Source organism: Rhipicephalus microplus, unplaced genomic scaffold (genome assembly GCF_043290135.1).
Source record: "Rhipicephalus microplus isolate Deutch F79 unplaced genomic scaffold, USDA_Rmic scaffold_24, whole genome shotgun sequence".
In the NCBI taxonomy this organism is placed as follows: domain Eukaryota; kingdom Metazoa; phylum Arthropoda; class Arachnida; order Ixodida; family Ixodidae; genus Rhipicephalus; species Rhipicephalus microplus.
Window position 1 is genome coordinate 7,480,378 of NW_027464597.1, and position 18,389 is coordinate 7,498,766.

At 46.2% G+C, this 18,389-nt stretch overlaps 2 long non-coding RNA genes across 2 annotated transcripts in view; one reads left to right on the top strand and one right to left on the bottom strand.

The window, feature by feature from the left end:
* The window catches only part of LOC142786474 (uncharacterized), a 273,752-nt gene that overhangs the window by 125,270 nt on the left and 130,093 nt on the right, over positions 1–18,389 (top strand). The gene's annotated exons all lie outside the window — the stretch shown is intronic.
* Positions 9,871–18,389, bottom strand: part of LOC142786449 (uncharacterized) — a 30,993-nt gene continuing 22,474 nt past the window's right edge. Inside the window, exon 3 of the long non-coding RNA XR_012889051.1 lies at positions 9,871–10,133. This is a non-coding gene — a long non-coding RNA (uncharacterized LOC142786449). The remainder of the gene's footprint in view (positions 10,134–18,389) is intronic.

Below are 18,389 nucleotides of genomic sequence, written 5' to 3' on the forward strand. Positions count from 1 at the left end.
ACCGAAATTATGGCGTAGTGGCTACCCCACAAATGTGCCTCGTATCCTTCACCAAAATTGTTTAAAAAGATTCCGAAATGCTGCTCTTGCAGCTTTCGCAGTGTCTGCGCTGCGCTTTCCGCTCAGACATGGAGTTTTTTTTTTGTCATTTGTGCTGTATTGTTTATAGTGTGTTAAGTTTGCGAAATTACAATTGAAATTTATTTACCCACTCCTGTTGCAGCCCGAAAGCGCTCTGCAGTATTTGTACTTATGTAAATAAATAAATGAATAAATAAAGAGATAAATATTCACTGTATTTATATCATGAAATACTTGCCCTAATTGGTATTGTTTATATGTTTCTACTTCAGGAATTTCGATATTAATTTCTCATGTGATTACACAGAGTGAATTTTCTTCGGTAAATTCCACAACGACTTTCTTCTGGTATTTGTAGAGACAACGCCATGCTTATCGGTCGTTTGTTCCTTTCAGTTTTCCTTCCTTCTGTCGCATTGAGTAAGACACTCCACAGTGCAGAGTAATTGACGGCCTAAGCCGAAACAAAATGGCGGCTGATGCCGGCGACACAGCCCACCTGCGTGAAAAGAAATCTACAAAGGGACAAAACGCGCGTTCCATAGTGGCCGATTCGAAGTGCAGCAGCAAAGGGTGCACTTGAAAGGGCGTAAGCGAAATGATCTTGTGGATGCGGTTCTGATATTTTTATTGAATTTTCTTGCGTGTATGCATGCACGTGCAAATCGGAAAAAAAATGTTTGAGGGTGTGAGGCGGGGGAACCCACTTGCCGTTCACTCGAAACAAGATTTATCTTGTCGCAGCTTTCCGTTCTGGGCCATGCTGTTACCTCGTTTAGGCTGAGGCACTCCATCACTATACTTTAAAAAATAACTGTATTTGTTCAAAAAGAAAAGGTTAAAGACAGCGCGTAAAACGCATAGGTGTATCTATCAAATGGGAATTCGTTTATTTCACACAAAAGAAAAAAACGAAGCTCTTGAGTGCCGCTGAACGCGTTTTGACGGTAGGCTTTCATCCCTGGATGGAAATGTAAGCAAGTCTCATTCGGCGATGCGCCATGGGAGAGGTGACAAGTTCTGAACATCGTCGCATTCGTCTCCGACAGCGTCGCCGAGGCTAGCGTATGAGAGTTGCTGCTCCAGAGATAGTTTCCATCCTGAAGCGCGCAGCTCTATAAGTTCGAGCAGGGTCAGGCGATCATCCTCCGGAACATCTGACGACAAGAACGCGTCCCGCAAGCAGGCCACCAGCGCCGCCATGCGGGCAGGGACACCTCGTTCCGCCGCTTCGCCGGCTGTAGTTAGGGCTCTGCGGAGGCACTCGATCTGCAGTGGCAGCTGTAAAACAATAATAAATAATTATATGCTTAGCAGTGTGTTAAAATATGTTGTGCGACTGAAGAAAAAAATGCGCAGCTCTACAAGGCTTCAACTGCCTTGACCTACACTCTTAGAAAAAAGGCAGTTATACTTACTAACTTGGAGGTAGTAAATTGTTGTCGCACAATTCGCTACCTAAGCAGTAACTGCAGGTAGTAGATCACAGGCTTTTACTACTTCTGGTTTCCTCTGGTAGTAAGCGTTCGTAGTCTACTACCTGCAGTCACTACTTAGGTAGTGAATGTTGTGATAATTATTTACGAACTCAAGGTTAGTAATTAGCACTGCCTTTTTTTAAGAGTGTAAGAACGCTCATTAAAGAGTCGAAGCAATGGCTTCAAGTCGCCAACGCTCGGCACACTGTTCCTGCTCTTTCCCTTGCATCACGAATGCTTGAAAATGCGCTAGCGTTGGTCGACATCTTTTCCCGGCACAGGCAATCACGCTACTGCCATCTCTCCTCCCCACACAACTTGATCTAATCCCGCCACAGCCTCGCCTTCATCCTGCTTCTTTCGGCCTTACGCGGCCTTCTCCATATTGCTACGCTCTCTCTACCTGGCTCAAGTAGGTGCTCTATAGGCTTCCCCTGAGCCCCTCATAGCTTTAACCCTGTTCTCCCTCTTGTCAGGCTTCGCTCTCACGCGTGGGCTAAAAAGTTCGCACGGCCGATCCTCGCTTTTAAACAGTTCCTTTGTTAAAAGGGCTCCATGGAACATGTATAAAACAGAGAATAGTCAACTATTCTGCAACAAAGCCACACCAGTGCGCGAAAGTTCTTGGTGAAAACACCCTATACATGCATCATGTAAGGTGAGATGTGTGAAATCAGGGAAGAGGTGGGAACTCGTGGCCTAAGCACACAATTGAACTGTCACTAGCGGGGGGTTTGGGGAGCTTCACTGATGTTACAATGGGCACAGCCATAACTAATGTTTTAAAGCATTATGTCTACTCATGAAAGGTAGCCAGTAACCACGGAACCGAACCACGAGACTCAATTAGCTAGAAGAATAAGGATGGGGCGGAGCATATTCGACACACATTCTAAAATCATTGATGGGAAGGCTACCACTATCCCTCATAAAGAATGTATATAACAGCTTCATCTTACAGACACTTACCTACGGAGCAGGAACCTGGAAGCTTACAAAGAGCTAGAATTAAACAAAAATTAAGGATGATGCAGTTAGCGACGGAAAGGAAAACAATATGTGTAACCTCAAGAGACAATAAGAGAGCAGAGTGGGTCAGGGAACAAACCGGGGTTAAGACTATCATAGTAAAAATCAAGAGTAAATGGTCATGGGCAGAGCACGTGGTGCGTAGGCAGGATAAGCGCTGGTAATTAAAAGTAACTGACTGGATTTTAAGAGAAAGTAGTCGTGTGAGAGGAAGACAGAAAGTTGTGTGGGTAGGTGAGATATGAAAGAAGTTGAGGCACTCCGTGGAACTAAAAGCACAAGGTCATGTTGGTTGGCGGATCAAGTAAGAGGTCTGTGCTCTGCAGTGGGCGTAGTCAGGCTGATGGGGATGAGGATAACTAATCGTCGTGCGCAATGTAAACAATACAGAAAAGATTCGTTTATTTGAATTTCACGAAACCGGTAAATGTATCACAACTCATCGAAAGGCGAGCTATCGATAGTATCAAGAAAACAATAAAATAAATGTGTGATATATGTATGCCTACGTTTTCTTTATGAATACGGAAATGCTGCAATTTTTCCGCATAAGACCAGTGCTTTTGACCCCGGTGCCAGACTACCGTGTTTAATTAAAACCAAAAGTTCTAGGCAGGCCTCCGTTTTGCGTGCTGCCGCCATTATGGGGCAACCACCACAGGATTGCAGTTGATAACTGACGATAATAGCGATCAGGACCCACCACCTTGTTTCTGATGGCTTCGAATGCTGTTTTTGCTCTTTCGTGACAAACAATAGCGCTGTTTCGTGCTCATCGTGCTCCGAGGATTGTCCGAATTAACCAGGTTTTGGCCTATTGTGACCAAAATAAAGAGAGTTTCCTGCCGTTGAGCAACGCGTAGGCAGGCTGGAGCCAAAGGACCAGTGCGAATGATGCTATTTTCCGGAGTCTCTAGGTACGGCCTCTAAAGCTTTTACTGCATTTGCACACACGTATATATATATGTGCACAGAGTGCCTTAGACGTGTAGTGGTTAATTTTTCAAAGGAGCAATGACATCAACTTTTTGCATGTCACGTTTATGGCGTCAACGTGTAGTTGTAAATCTCCTGGTGACGGTTCGGTACTCATCACGCAACACAGGGACGAATTACTATATGTAATCTCGATCAGTATGAATAGTATCAAACCCAATTCAAAACGGGGGCTAAACCCGCCAATTTTCAGTGCTGCCAGAACTGCCGAACGGTCCCCTCCCACAGCCCCCCCCTCCTCCATCTGATCACGCGGCCACACGAAATAGTGACTCAATTTTCAGTTGACGTTTCTTCTGCTCGGTGAGACGTGTATAGGCATGCCTTCGCCCCAGTCGTTGTCGTCACCGTCGTCATCAGCGTCCAGGAGCGATGATCAAAACAGTGGGGAATATGGAATCGCGATGAATCGCACCGTGGCGAATCAATGTCGGTTCAATCTGCTTCTGGGGATTTATTCTGAAATCGACGCCGGACCGAGCAGTGACGAGACAGCTGGAGACGCACGTTTGCGCCACGCTGGCTGGTAAGACTTATGAACGCTGCGTGCGTGTTACTTATTTGCGATGAGCCTATAGCTTCAAATAATCACATTGGCGCACACTAATTCCAGACAAATCACCCGAAGCGGCGAAACGAAAACGCAGAATCAACACAAACGCGCTGCAAAAACCAAGCAAAACCAAGCAAGTGAAGCCGTTGCCAGGCAGTCAGGCGTTGCTACCAGACGGTACCACATGTAGACTCCGTGGTGACAACACAAAAATTGTCGACATCAGTGCTGCTCGCTCATCGTCACTTTGCGATGCCGCTTAGGAGCTTGCTGAACACGCAAAAATACAGTCGATGAGAGAGAGAGAGAGAGAGATAGGTTCAGGAGCAATCAAAGACGCAACTTCTGCAGCCCTAATTGGGAGCACGGCTCAGCGTCTGTCGGGGAAGGGGAGGGGAAGAGGACATTACAGATGTGAAGAAGAGAGAAGAAGAAGAGAAATGGCGACCATGACCAAGGACGTGGCGGGTGGCTTCTATAGCTGGTTGTCTAGTCCAGTGTCCTCAAAAAAGCGAAAAAGCGCCTTGAAGAACTGGGTGTGGTGCCGTGCTGAAAAGAGAAGGTGCCTCTGTGTAGACGCGGGAAGACCGTGGTGACGAAGTGCGGTGAGCAAGACCCCGCGTTGTGTGCGAAGCGCTGGGCAAGCGCAGTGCACGCAGGGAACGAGGTTCTGCCAAGCCGATTACGCCGGGCCGCAGGCCAGGAAAAGCCTATGCGTAAGTGACATAGAAGGGATCTCTTCCTCCTGGAGGAACCCCGGTCAGGCAGCCGGGTGACTCATGCCCGGGAATGCGCCGATGAGCTTTGTCACCACCACCTAGTTTTCTCGGTGGTGGTGGCTTGGAAGCTCTTTCCGCTCGAAATAGAATAACTTTTCACCCAGCGAATGTGATTCCTACTTCACTAAAAAAAAAAAACTCGTGCTTACCAAAGAAGCAAACAAACTCCGCATATTATGCTTGAATTTTGAAGTCACTGCTCCTTGAAAACGTAAGATGGTGATTAATGAACGGCTTGCACTTAACCACTATACTTGTGAAGGTACGCTAGCAGAGTTTATGACGGGTCCTATGGCGAGCCGTGGTGGCGTTGGTGGCGATTTTAATAATAACATATCTTGGTGTGGTGGTGCAGTCCGGCGACCTCATGACAAGCTTGCAGGAATCGCACAGCAGCGCCGCTATGCAGAAGTGTCCGGGGTGGCAAGAGCCCACCGATGCAGCAATTCCTTTTCCAGGGATGGATAACAGAAGCGTGGCCATGAAGCTAACAAAAGCGGTCAGTTCGTTACCAGCATCGTGCTGCGGCTGCGGATCCCATAGCACCCTCACAGTGGTCCTCCGCACCAGGACGTCGTGTTGTTTGGACCAGTTCCGGCCGGTCCACAACAACCGATCGATGAACACCCCGTCCAGCTCAGCCTGTGGTATTATAAATTGCAAATAAATATAGGAATATATGTGGGAGTTTAACGTCTCGAAACCGCGATATCATTGAGAGACGCCGTCGTGAAGGCCTCCGGAAATTACGACCACCTGGGGTTCTTTGAAGTGCATCTAATTTCAACCATTTTCACCTCCATTGAAAATGCGGTCGGCGCGGCCGGGATTCGAACTCCCCGACAAAGTAAACTTTGAAAACTTGTACTCGGTATTACATAGCATCTACTCATTAAAGATGTAGTACTTTGTCTTCCGTCGGTGACCTTGACCTAGCATAGGAGATTTCAAAAATTTCCATCCAGCCAATGGCGCGAACATACGAAAAGTACATTTCAAAATTTTCAACATCACGCGTGGCGAATTTGGCGCGAAATTTAACGATCAAACTTCAGTATATTTCCTCCACTATTAATAACGTGAGATAGCAAAACTCAAAGTGTACGAGTTCCTAGAGTGCACTTAATCAACCTAAACCAAATTATTGCTTCTTTTCGGTGTCTAACAGGATGAATTCACAGATTGCGATAATTTGGGACGTCGCATTGAAGTCATTACTACGCCACATGTTCAATTCATCGCATGTCTTTGTCGTTCCGTCAAAGAATAGCCGATCCTTGAGGCAGAGGAAACCGCGTTATTTACCGGAAGCTTTTGTAGAGTGGCGGGACAGTGCCATTACATCTACTAAGAAAAATACATAGAGTGCTACTGCTTTCGTGTCGTCTCAGCTTAATGCTATGGGGCACTGATAGTTCTGCCATGTGGGTTCTAGCTCAGTCGAATATTTTTCCATTCAGCACAGGAAAATTTGCAGTTACAGGCATGCTGAACCAAGTGGTTTTTCTGCCAGGTGTAAAGTTAATTGTAAGCATAAGCCCTTCCGAAAAGTTATGACACTGGGTTCGAAATAAGGAATAGGGTTGCGAAGCAGATCACCAGTCTGTTAATCGATACGAATTCGAATGGTATTTGTAACGGTGGTGGCGGCTTTACACGCCGGATAACTAATTACGGAGACGTCTTTGAACCCGAGGTACACAGTTATTATGACACAAGTTGTTATGAGGTGACATGTTTTGATCATGAGTGGCGTCGTGATGACATATCGTGACATCATCGCATGATGATGGTGTCGTAACCTTACTGTGTTAACGCCACCGACACTAGGCCTTCTATTCACGGAACCCCAGCCGATGTCCGCATCTGACGAAGCATTTTCGCCTTGAAAAGTAAGGTGCATCGTCGAATGCTATTGACTCACCATGATGACGTGGGCGCAGAACCTCGCCGCCGGCTCGGCACTGTCGTCGTCATGGGTGGCTTTCCAGAAAACAACACGCACAAGTCGATCCACTTCCACTGGCGTCAGCAAGTCGGGCTCTGAAGGAAAACGGCGAACGGACCACGTTGCGACAAACGTGTCGAAATTGAGTGTTCAAGTGCATTGGTGAGGCGAATTCATACTAAACTTAAGAATGGGTAATCACGGAATGCATTCGATAACTTTCGAGTTTATAGCTCTGCTACACAATGCAGAATATGTTACAAGGTGAATTATTTGTTCATAGGACGTCTTTGAATGGTAATACCATTCCACACAAGTGCCTAGTCCCGCGGCACTTTTAATCTACGAGGATTTTCTTACTACTCAGGAAAAAGTTTAAGTTATTGTAGCTATCACAACAGAGAGGTTATATTTGACCCCGAAATTTTGGGCTCAATATAAATCTTCATTTAATATGTTGTACTTACGGAAACAGTAAAAGTTCCGAATTATTGGGCTAAAAGCCGCATGCACCTCATAAAAGGCGAGAATATAGTAATGTCATCACGAGTGATGCAATAAAATCTTGGAAATACGTCACCATATGACGTCATTATGATGTCACTGATAGCAAAATTTTTGTATTACTTCATGTGAATTCACAAATTAGTCTTGATCAAAAATTTTGCTGACCAATGACGACATGATGACGTTATTACGACTCAACGGTGAATTCACATCAAGTGACATGACATGGTTCTCCCGTTGATAGGTGGGCTTACGCTGGAGGCAGTAAAACACCGCGTTAGTAGCAGAAATGTTTTGGGGGAGGGAGGGGAGGAATATGAGGTTCAATGCATCGAATTAGAAGACAGAGAAGGAGATGGATTGCACCTTAAAGTCAACTCAAGCGGATCGCTAAGGAAGCCTGGTCTTGTTATACTGAAAAAAATTGACAGTGAATCCGCAGCCACCATTGTTTTCCATAAAACAATGACAGAATGTCAAAAAAGAATGGTGAAAGCCATGAAAACATGGTCTCTTGAACACCATTCACCACGTGTTTACAGAAGGCTTTCAGGGCTTTAGATTGGAAAAAAAGTTATACCCTAGTCACTCACGGCAACTTATGTGCACTTTGTGCGAGTGTACTTACGCTCACAAAGCGTCATTTTGGTGGTTCGCTGCTACACAAGAAAGCGAAGTGCACTTTGTAAATGATGGCAATGGCGATTGACAGATTTGTAGCACAATGTATATTTGTTATTTTTGCGCCTGTGTCTCATCTTTCGACCACATTGTCTTCGTGGAAGTAGCATCTGTGGCACATGCCATCTTAAATGAATAGAGAACAACTCACCTACACATGAGCAAGTGTACCTGGAAGTAAACAACGCGACGGACGCACCCATTGCTGCGCATGTGCTGCAGCATCCCCCTAGCAGACGTGGCCGCAAACAGCCCGACAGTAAAAGTAGTGAGGTTACTGTTGTATTTCATGACATGTTTTATACATAACAATATACATCACAACAAAAACAATGATTTAAACAGATTATGAACGCCACTTTAGGCAACAGCATCTTTCTGTACAAGCCACTGGTACCGAGGCTACACACTTCATCGCAGCCATCGCAGTGAAGTGAGGTTGGGAAACGCACTTGCCAACAAGTGTACTTTCCAGGGAGTGACACTAAACTTGCTCGTGCGACCGCGCGCAAATGACATTCACGTCGAAGTGTACTTGTTAGAAGTGCAGGTAAGTTGCCACGTGTGACAGGGGTATTAGGGATAAGAGTTAAAGAAGAACGTCTTAGTAACCTGTGATTTGCCCATGACTTTGCTTTAATGACTTCAGTGGATGGATTAAAGCTCATGATTACAAAACTGGGCACGGAAAGCAGATAAGCAGGCCTAAAAATCAATATGCACAAAATAATGTGCAAAAGTCTCGGCAGAAAACAGCACTTTGCGATTGGTGAAGACGCGCTGGAAGTTGTGAAGCAACATATTTAGTTAGGACAGGTAGTAATCACAGAGCCAAACTATTAGAGTAAAACATCGACTAGAAGATTAAAGATGGAATAAATTACATTCATTAGGTATTCGTAAATCATTAATGGTGATTTGTCACTAACCCTCAATAGGAAAGTATATAACAGCTGCATCTTGCGAGTACTTACCTACGAAGCACAAATCTGTAGGCTTACAAAGAGGGTTCAGCTTAAACTGAGGACGACGCAGCGAGCGAGGGAAAGGAACATGATAGATGTAACCTTAAGAGACTAGGAAAGAGCAGAGTGGATGAGGGAATAAACCAGGGTTAAGGATATTATAGTTGAAATCAAGAAGAAATGAACATGGGCAGGGCCCGTAGCAGGTGGGCAGAATAACCCCTGGTCATTAAGGGGAAGAGCCGCTGGCTGGATTCTCAGAGAAGGCAAACGAACGACAGAGAGACAAAGCTAGGTTGGCGAATGAGATTAGAAAAGTTCGCAGGTAGAATGTACGTGGCAGCACAAAGCACGAGACAGACTTGATTGATTGGCGGATCTTGGAACAGCCGTTTGCCATGCTTTGCGCGTAGTTAGGCTGAATATTGTGATGATGATGACTTATGTACCCCTATGATACAGGCATCACGTCATGTTTATGTCACCTGTATGCTTAACTACCTTCCCGTGAAGGCTGTCTACGGAGCACTAGCCAGGGCTGCCCATGTTTCTGTTGGCATCGTTACGAAACACGGAACCATTCGTTAAATAAAACATACGCGCTGTTTAACATACGTCTGCGTGTCTATTTGTATATATCCTAAGCGACATTTTGCAACGTTTCGCTCAAATAAAACATTACACAAAGTCACCATCTCTATGCACGCTTCCCATAACGTCCATTGCCATGATACATGGGAACGGAAGTTTTTTTACACAGACAGACAGACAGACAGACAGACAGACAGACAGACAGACAGACAGACAGACAGACAGACAGACAGACATTCTTCACCTGTGTTACGTAGTATAACTGCGAATGTAGAGCTCCTGGAAGTTTGGTCAAGCTCAGCGTTTATTTGGAAGACCAAAGAAGGTCGTACTTGATAGAGCCCTATAAACTACGCTGATTCGCTTCTTTGTGGATGCGTCATCACGCCGTTTTTGCTTCTTTGAAGTTGCTTGAGCCGAGGGAGCAGCGTCTCCATTCTCGACGCTGTCGCTGGTCCCTCGCTTTCTCTGCTGTGGCCACGTCAGACGTGTTTTTCCTCTGGACTTGGACTTCTTCGATGCACGCTGCATGAAGGAGTGTACACGAACAAGATGATTTATTTATTTATCAGGGATTTAGGTTCAAGTAGGTCTATAGTTGAGTGTAACTCGGGCACTCTGATGCCCTGCCTCCCCCAAGGAGAATGCACAAAAACCTGCCCCAATGAGCGTGCTCTCCAAACATACGTCACGACCTCGAAGGCTGGTGATTGCACCTTCAAGTACATTTCCCAGTGCATAAGCGGGAGTATTTAGGTATTTAGTTGCGGACGTGATCGTCATCCTTGCTTCACTTGTATGGACGTGACGTCTTTGGACTGTAGTATAGTGTGCGACTGCAACTCACCATGCATAATCATACAATTTAAGCTTGAGCTTTTAACAGCGTTCACATTCATTCACATTCGGAATAAGCAACCATACTCAACATACAGGACTGTTTTTGCCAAGAATATGATCACTTGAAATCACGCTAATAAATTAAAAGATGACATTATATGGAGGTACTCCAATTTTGTTGTGCATGCTTTAGCGAAGAGGAACGGACGCTATAGTAATTGACCGTCCCCAGTGATGTCTATATTAATGTGTCAGTCTCTGCTTAGCATTGCTTGTCGATATACTTCGCTCTTGGGGTTCATGAATTCAGGCGTTGATGAACTATTACGCATGCGTTCCATAAACGCCTTTCAGAGGCGTACTTCCAAGCGTCCATCGGGTGTTATTCGAAGGTCACGAATGCGGTCCCTGCCAGCGCAAAGTTATGTTTTGGTCCATCTATCTTTACGCTTACATTACAATTACTTCTAATAAGATCCCTCATACCTTGCTTGGCATCAATGCGTTAATTTTCATTATTATTACCTGTCAACGAAAAACAATCTCAAATTTCTACTTCTTTCTCCCCCTTTCCCCACACACACTCTGAGAGAGAGAGAAATAAAAGAAGTCTTAGTTCCATCATTTTGTATTGTGCCCTACAAAAGAAAAAAAAAGCACCCCAAAAATATAAAAGCACCCGAAATCGGACATCTTTCATTTCCATGGTGTGCACCACCATCAACGTTCTCCACACACCCAAGCCAGACAACGCTCACAAAACATTTTACTTTTGATTCCAAGGCTAGTCGCCTAGCATCTGCGAGCCGACACCATTACAATGGGCATTATCACGACAAGTCAACGCAGTTCACTGGGTCTGTGAGAGAGAGAGAGATAAATACAGAGGAAAGGTAGGCAGGTTAACCAAGCTTGGCTCGGTTGGCTACCCTACGCTTCGGGTGGAACAAAGAGAGAATAATAGAAAGGAAAGAGATAGAAAAGAAGAGGAGTAAGAAAGAGAAGGATAAATAGTAAGCTCGAGACTACACCGCATGGTGTCACACTGTTCTTTCGTAAGCGGTCGTGAAGTCTGGTGGTGCTTACGAAGTGCAAGAGGGCTTTCGTGGCTTTGCGTGTATGGGAGACCGTCGGCCATGGTCCCAGGATCTTCTTCTGTAAGCGGCCGTGAATCCAGCTGATGGAGCTTGGCTTCCACAATACGTCGTTCAAACTGGTATGCTGGGCAATGGCATGGAATGTGCTCAAGCGTTTCCTCGCTGGCGTAGATGCTGCATGCCGAAGTGCTCGCCATTCCAAGGAGACGAGAGTACGCATTCGTAAATGCCACGACCAACCTAATGCGACACATTAAAGTTTCAGTGCATTGTGGGAGCCCGGAAGGCAAATGAAGTTGCAAGTTTGGGTCGATCGAATACAGGTGCGTGTTGGGGAAATCCGGTGTATTCCATTGTAGGAGAGTTATACGGCGAGAAAGGGATTGTAGTCGCCTTGCAGCGTCCATTCTCAAGAGTGCTATGGCCGTACGCAGGTCTTGGTCGTGAGCCGATCGAGCAGCTTCAACCGTGCGGTCATTGCTGACAATTTCGCAATGACTCAGCAACCATTGAAATACAATATCGTGACCTTCCTTGAGCGCATCGTGGTAGTCGTGTCTTATCTGATCTACTAATTGTTCGTGCAACCCGTGCTGCATAACCATTCGCAGTGTCTGTAAGGCTGACCTCGAGTCGTAAAAGATGGCCCATTGGTTAGGTTGCTGTCGAAGAATGTACTTTACTGCACCTTGAAGCGCTGCGAGCTCTGCTGCTGTCGACGTCATGGTGTGAGAGATCTTGTATCGAAGCAACACATTATCAGATGGAACAACCATTGCTCTAGTAGAGTTGTTGGAATCAGTGGAGCCATCGGTGTAAACATGTATGCTGTCGAAGTACTTTTCGTCTAACAAACGCAATGTCAATTGCTTCGGGGCTAGCGGTGACATGCGTGCCTTCTTAACGATTCCAGGAACTGATAAGCGCACGTCAGGTTGACGTAGACTCCATAACGCAGCTTCTGGATGCATCGCAAATTTGAAGCCAGATGGTAATATGTCCTGATGTTTTGTCACAATACCACAGTATAAAAAATGGGGCCTCCGAGCTGTCAAACACGCTAAATGATAGGACGGTAGCCGTGATAAATGCCGAATGTGTGCTCTCAGTGTCTCGACAATGATATGCGTTGTGACCGGCTGTCTTTTGCGGTAACCATAGTTGCCACTGTCGATGAGCATCTTAAAAGGCCAAGACATGTCCGAAGTGCTTGGGCTTGTACGCTCTGTAGTGCGCGGATGTTAGTCTTGCACGTTTTGGACAGAACAGGAACGCTGTACCGGAGAATTCCGAGAAAGAGGGCTGTATAACGCTGCAACATGAAGTGCACGGATGGGCCCCATGATTTTCCGGCGACGAACTTGCATACATTCTCAATGCCAATATGCTTTTTCTTCAGGTATGCCACATGCGCGCTCCAGGTGAGGTTATGACTGCTCTTATAAGCGAATTTATGACTGCTCCTATAAGCGATTCCTCTGCTATCGATGCACAATGGGTAAAAAGACATCGGTTTGCGTGTAAATGCCGCTGCTGCGCATTTTCTGGGCGATAGTCAAACCTTGCTGGCGAAGGTATGCCGATGTCATTGTTGCCGCTTCTCTATCCTTGCGCGCACTTGAGACCGTGTCACGCCGCACTCCCAAATGCAGATATCATCAGCGTAGAGAGATATATATGCCGTCTGTGTCAGCGTTTCAGTGAGCCCCACCAGAACCAGGTTGAAAAGAGTCGGACTCAAAACGCCGCCTTGTGGCACCTCACGACTTGTGAAATGCTTACTCGTAGGCCCATCTTCAGTTAGAACGAACATAAATCTCTCTGTGAGGTAGCTTGTTACCCATCGAAAGACACGACCTCCAAGTTAAGCTGCTTAAAGAGCATTGAGAACAGCCTCATGGGTCACGTTGTCATAGGCACCTTTCACGTCTAAGAACCGAGCTACCGACAGCCGCTTCTTAGCTTTCTGTTGCTGAACAGAGGTCACTAAGTCAATGATGCTATCAATTGAGGACCGACCTCGTCGAAAGCCAGCCATAGCATCAGGATAGATGTTGTAACGTTCCAGGTACCATTCAATGCGTGTAAGCAGCATCCTCTCCATGAGCTTGCCGACGCAGCCTGCAAGTGCTATGGGCCGGTATGATGCAAAATCCAATGGAGACTTTGCGGGCTTCAACAAAGGCACTAGACGACTGCACTTCCACTCATCAGGCCCCATTCCATTATTTCAAAACTTATTGAAAATGTCCAGGAGACAGCGCTGGGCCTGCGAGCCTAGGCGACGTAGGGCAGTATAGGTCACTCCATCCGGACCTGGGGACGATGAGCGTCTGCATGTGTTCAATACCGCATGAAGTTCTTCTTTAGTGAAGGCAACTTCCATTTGCTGATTCGCGCAACTGGAAAGTCCTGTGGCAATAGATCGATTGGTATAGAGGTGTCGCCGGCGATCTTTGCACAAAATTCACCAGAAATATCCAGCTGTGAGCGACGTTGATGTAGCGCCAGAACGGCGAATAGATGACGCTGTTGCGAATGCGAGTGAATACCTCGAAGAGTCCTCCACACGGGAGACAAAGGCTTTTGAGGGTCTAGTGAGTCACTAAAACTCTTCCATCGTTGCTCTTAGAGTTTGTGCATTCGACGCTGGATTATCTTCTGAATGCGTCTGGATTCTTTGAGGTCAGATATAGATTTTGTGCGTCTGTATCGTCTTTCGGCATGTCGGCGGACCGCTCGAAGTTGTTCCAACTCTTGGTCAAGCGCGGTACGTCTCGATTCTTTCGAACATATCTTTGTGGAAGTCTCCATCGCACAAAAAATTACTTCTTCAATGGATTCCGGCGGTTTGTGCATGCACTTGCTCTACACTGATATCTGATACTCTTTCCAGTCAATATGTCCTGAGTGTCCAGAGGAAGAGGAATTGTCCAGACCTCCGACTGTCACATACGTGGGGATATGGTCGCTGCCGTAGGTTTCAATATCTGTGAACCATTGGACTTTCGTGACAATGCTATGTGACACTAATGACAAGTCCAGCCAACTGCTATAAGTTACTCCTCGGAGTTAAGTAGTGCTGCCGTCGTCCAGCACCTGAAGCCTGTGCTCTGATGCGAGATCAACTAGGTTCATGCCTTTTCGATTTGTCCTAATGCTTCCCCACAGTGGATGATCGGCGTTGAAGTCACCCATTCATATCCAAGTTTCCGAAGTCGTTGCGAATATATCAATTAATATCTGTTGATCCAGTCGACGTGACGGCGCTATATAGCGCCTATCAGTGTAAACGACAATTTCTTCTTTTTAACATATAGCCACACGTAGTGATTTCCATTGTCAGGTTCTGCTCTTTGGCGAACATAAGTGAGTTCTTTACGGATGTACACAGCAACTTGACTTCGCTCAATGCACGATGAAGAAACGATCGATTCACAGCCCAACAGTCGAGGTATTTTTGAAAAATGTGGTTCACAAGTAACGATGAGGGGAAACTGATTCTCGAAAATGAACTGTCCAAACTCAGGCATTTTTGACAGTAGACCTCTGGCGTTCCACTGAATTATGGAAGCACACTTTGCGTTTTCTCGGAAAGACTGATGTGGTCTATGGTTGGCCATCTTGTTACTGAAGTCAAGCAAGAATTAGTTCTAGTGTGTCCAAGACTTGCAGCGCGCATTTAGCGGCAGGGATCTGTAGACTAGCCAAGAGAGTGCAGATAACACTTATGAATGACCTCAATACAGAAAAAACTTGTACCTCTTGGGCAGATAGACTGCCTGCTGGGGGCATATCCGTTCTTGACTGTTGATGTCGTGGTTCCGTAGACACGTGTGCCCGTGGTAAAGCGGGCCAGTCAGAGCGAGATGTTCTCTGTTGCGGCACAGTGTCTTCCGGCACCTCTGGACGTACCCTACTTGGTGGCGGGGGCGGGGGAGGTCACTGTGGTCTTGGCGGCAGTGGTGGTGGCGGAGTAAGTGAAGGAACTTTCAGCACAGGACTGCTTTTTCTTTTCTTCGAGCACTGCCGTCGACGGGAACGCCGTCGTTGAACAACCGTTACCGCTTCCTTTCGTGGGGATCCGTCTTTTACCATTTGTCCCAGAATGCTCCTCTCCTTCTTGAGTACTGGGCAGTTTTTGGATGAGGTCTCATGGTTCCCATTGCAGTTGCTGCATTTTAGGAGAATTGTTTGGCAAGCCTCTGCTTTGTTGGGTCCGGCGAACGTGGGCATGCTTGCTTGTTGCAACACACAGCACTAACATGACCCAAGTTTAGACAGTTGTGGCATTGTAGTGGCCTTGCGATGTAAGGTCGCACAACGTGACGAAAATGACCAACCTTTACATGTGATGGAATGCAATCACCTCTGAAGGTCACCACGATGCAACAGGATTTGCCAAGCCGGCATACTTGCAATACGTCCGTTGCCTCAGTAGCTGGCTTTATCAGCACTGGAAGGTCTGCGTTCGGTATGGAAATATCAACGTCATAAATGACGCCCATTGTCGTGTCACTATCCTGTGGAATGTAGGCACTGAGATTGATGCCTCCAAGCTCCGAGACATTTCGCAAGGTATGTAGTGCAGCCGGGTGCTCAACGTCTATGGCCAAGATATTCTTTTGTGGGTTGAGTCTAGCATCCTTTATCTCATTAGGCACGATAGCCTCGAGACGCACTGATATCCCTTGCCTGTTCATGTTCTTCAGGTTGATCGAAGAGTCGACAGGAACAAAAAAGTATGATATGGCATTTAGGACTCCACGCTGCCTTCACGGTGGAGACGCTAGCTGGCGAAGACGCGCCAACCATTCTCCTTTTAGCTTTACGCTTCACTGCAGGGATGAAATCGTCATCGCTGTCTTCACTACTCGCCGTGTACAGTTCAATGCTGTCACTGGTGCTGTCGTCCTCCTAGCTGTGTTGCTTCCTTGAGGTTGACGTCGAAGGAGACGCCAAGTCCGGATTGCGTACTGTGGGGTCTGGATCCATCACTGCCCACAGGAGAGCATGATCCTCGGTTAATGCGTAAATTCACTAAAAAAACCTAAATGAAATAAGCTGCGTTCAGCAGAGAAACACTTCGCTGTCCACTGGGTCTGTGAAATTCGCGTACTGTCTGCCGCCTAAATAGCAGAAGTCAATGCGAGAGCCTCTGGACGACACTTCACTCATCATTGTTTACGTGAACCACGTGTTCCTGACAGCAAACAGACTGCGTACACCTGTATATTGCGAGTTGCAGTATCCGCATCACGTCAGACCTCTATCGCATTATCACTGAGAAGTCACCCTCCCAATTCCTAAACCAAAATTTCTCCGTTAAGGCCGCGGTATAAAAACAAACCCAGCATACCTACGGAGCGAATGATGAGTGGGACGAAGCCTGCTTGCGTGCGTGCGTCTGTCCTTCTGTCCCTCCGTCTGTCCGTCTGGTGAACACTTCAACTACCACCATCTTATGTCTTTTCATCACATATTCGTCACAAAGAAGTACCGCCATCCAGCAGACATTCCAAGGACTAAACGAGAGGTGGGTAATATACTACAAACACGGAATGTACGACCCATGGCGTAAGGAGCTTCGCCTATGAAATTCATTCGCTGCATTCCAAAGCGCCATGACACTCTTTTTGGTAATCCTTACACCTGCGTTCACATTCAAAACAACAACCTGAAAATATTTAGAATTCCTGTCAGCACTCCCATAAGGAAAAAAATACATTATTAATCCCGGCAAATCTACCACCAAAGCCAACGAAGAATCCTATTGGATTACATTATTGTATAAACCGCAATTGTAAGAGTCCTCAACGCATAGAGGATAATGTCTCTTACATAGGGATCAGCAACGCCACTCAAAACTTAATCAGTTTTTTTAACTTTCCAGGGCTGACCTCTCCCCTTCTGGTATAGTTTTGGGGGAGACCGGGGCAACCGGTAAAATCAGAATGAAATCCTCCGGCATCGACAGGCTCTCCGCGGCTTTCCCGCTAGCAGCCGAGCGCACATGCTGTGGCATCGTGAAGGAGTCGGATCCTTTTGTTAGCTTTACCAAGATTCACGAGGAATATACCTGTTGTTCATACATGACTCGCCAATATTGTATAGCGAAGCTACTAAAGCGTATCGTTGCTGTTCGCTGCATTTCTTACCTCGTAGATTTGGATACAAATACCTGAAGGACACAAACTTTTATGCCAGTAGGTTCGTCACAATCTACGAATTGGTTGCACAATCTGCTTTCTACGTCAGGGGCTGTGTCTTCAATGAATACAACCGTAAGCTATACATTACAATACGCCTGGGCGTTGCTTTCGCGGCATTACATTACGCAGTCGGGGAACAATCCACCCCTCTGTTTCACGCGATGATTGACGCGGCAAAGGTTTTGCGCGAGGCCAACTGCCGCCACGTTTGGTGCCGTAGTGGAAAGCGATGCGTTCGTTTATACGATCGAGGTGGAACTTTCTGAGTGAGCTGGAAGATTTGCATGCTACTTTCTCGTTTTCTCTTCGTACAGTTTTGCACACAACTTGGTTGTTCTGTTTTTGTCAACTAATGGCAATATACATTAGGATCTCGTTTACTTCAAGGTGCGACGCAATGAATGTGTGCCAAATCACCTCTCTTTTTTTATGTGGATGTACGTGATTACTTTGCTGCAGTCAATATCAAGTTCGACGAGTCGTACGGTTTGCGGCTTTCCGCAAACCACGACAAAAACTAAAATATATATTCTTGAAATCATGCAGCTGAAAACAATATGTGCTACATAATTTCTGGTGCGAGATTTCATTCAAATTACGCAAAAACAACTTCGCAGGATAAATTTTAGGAT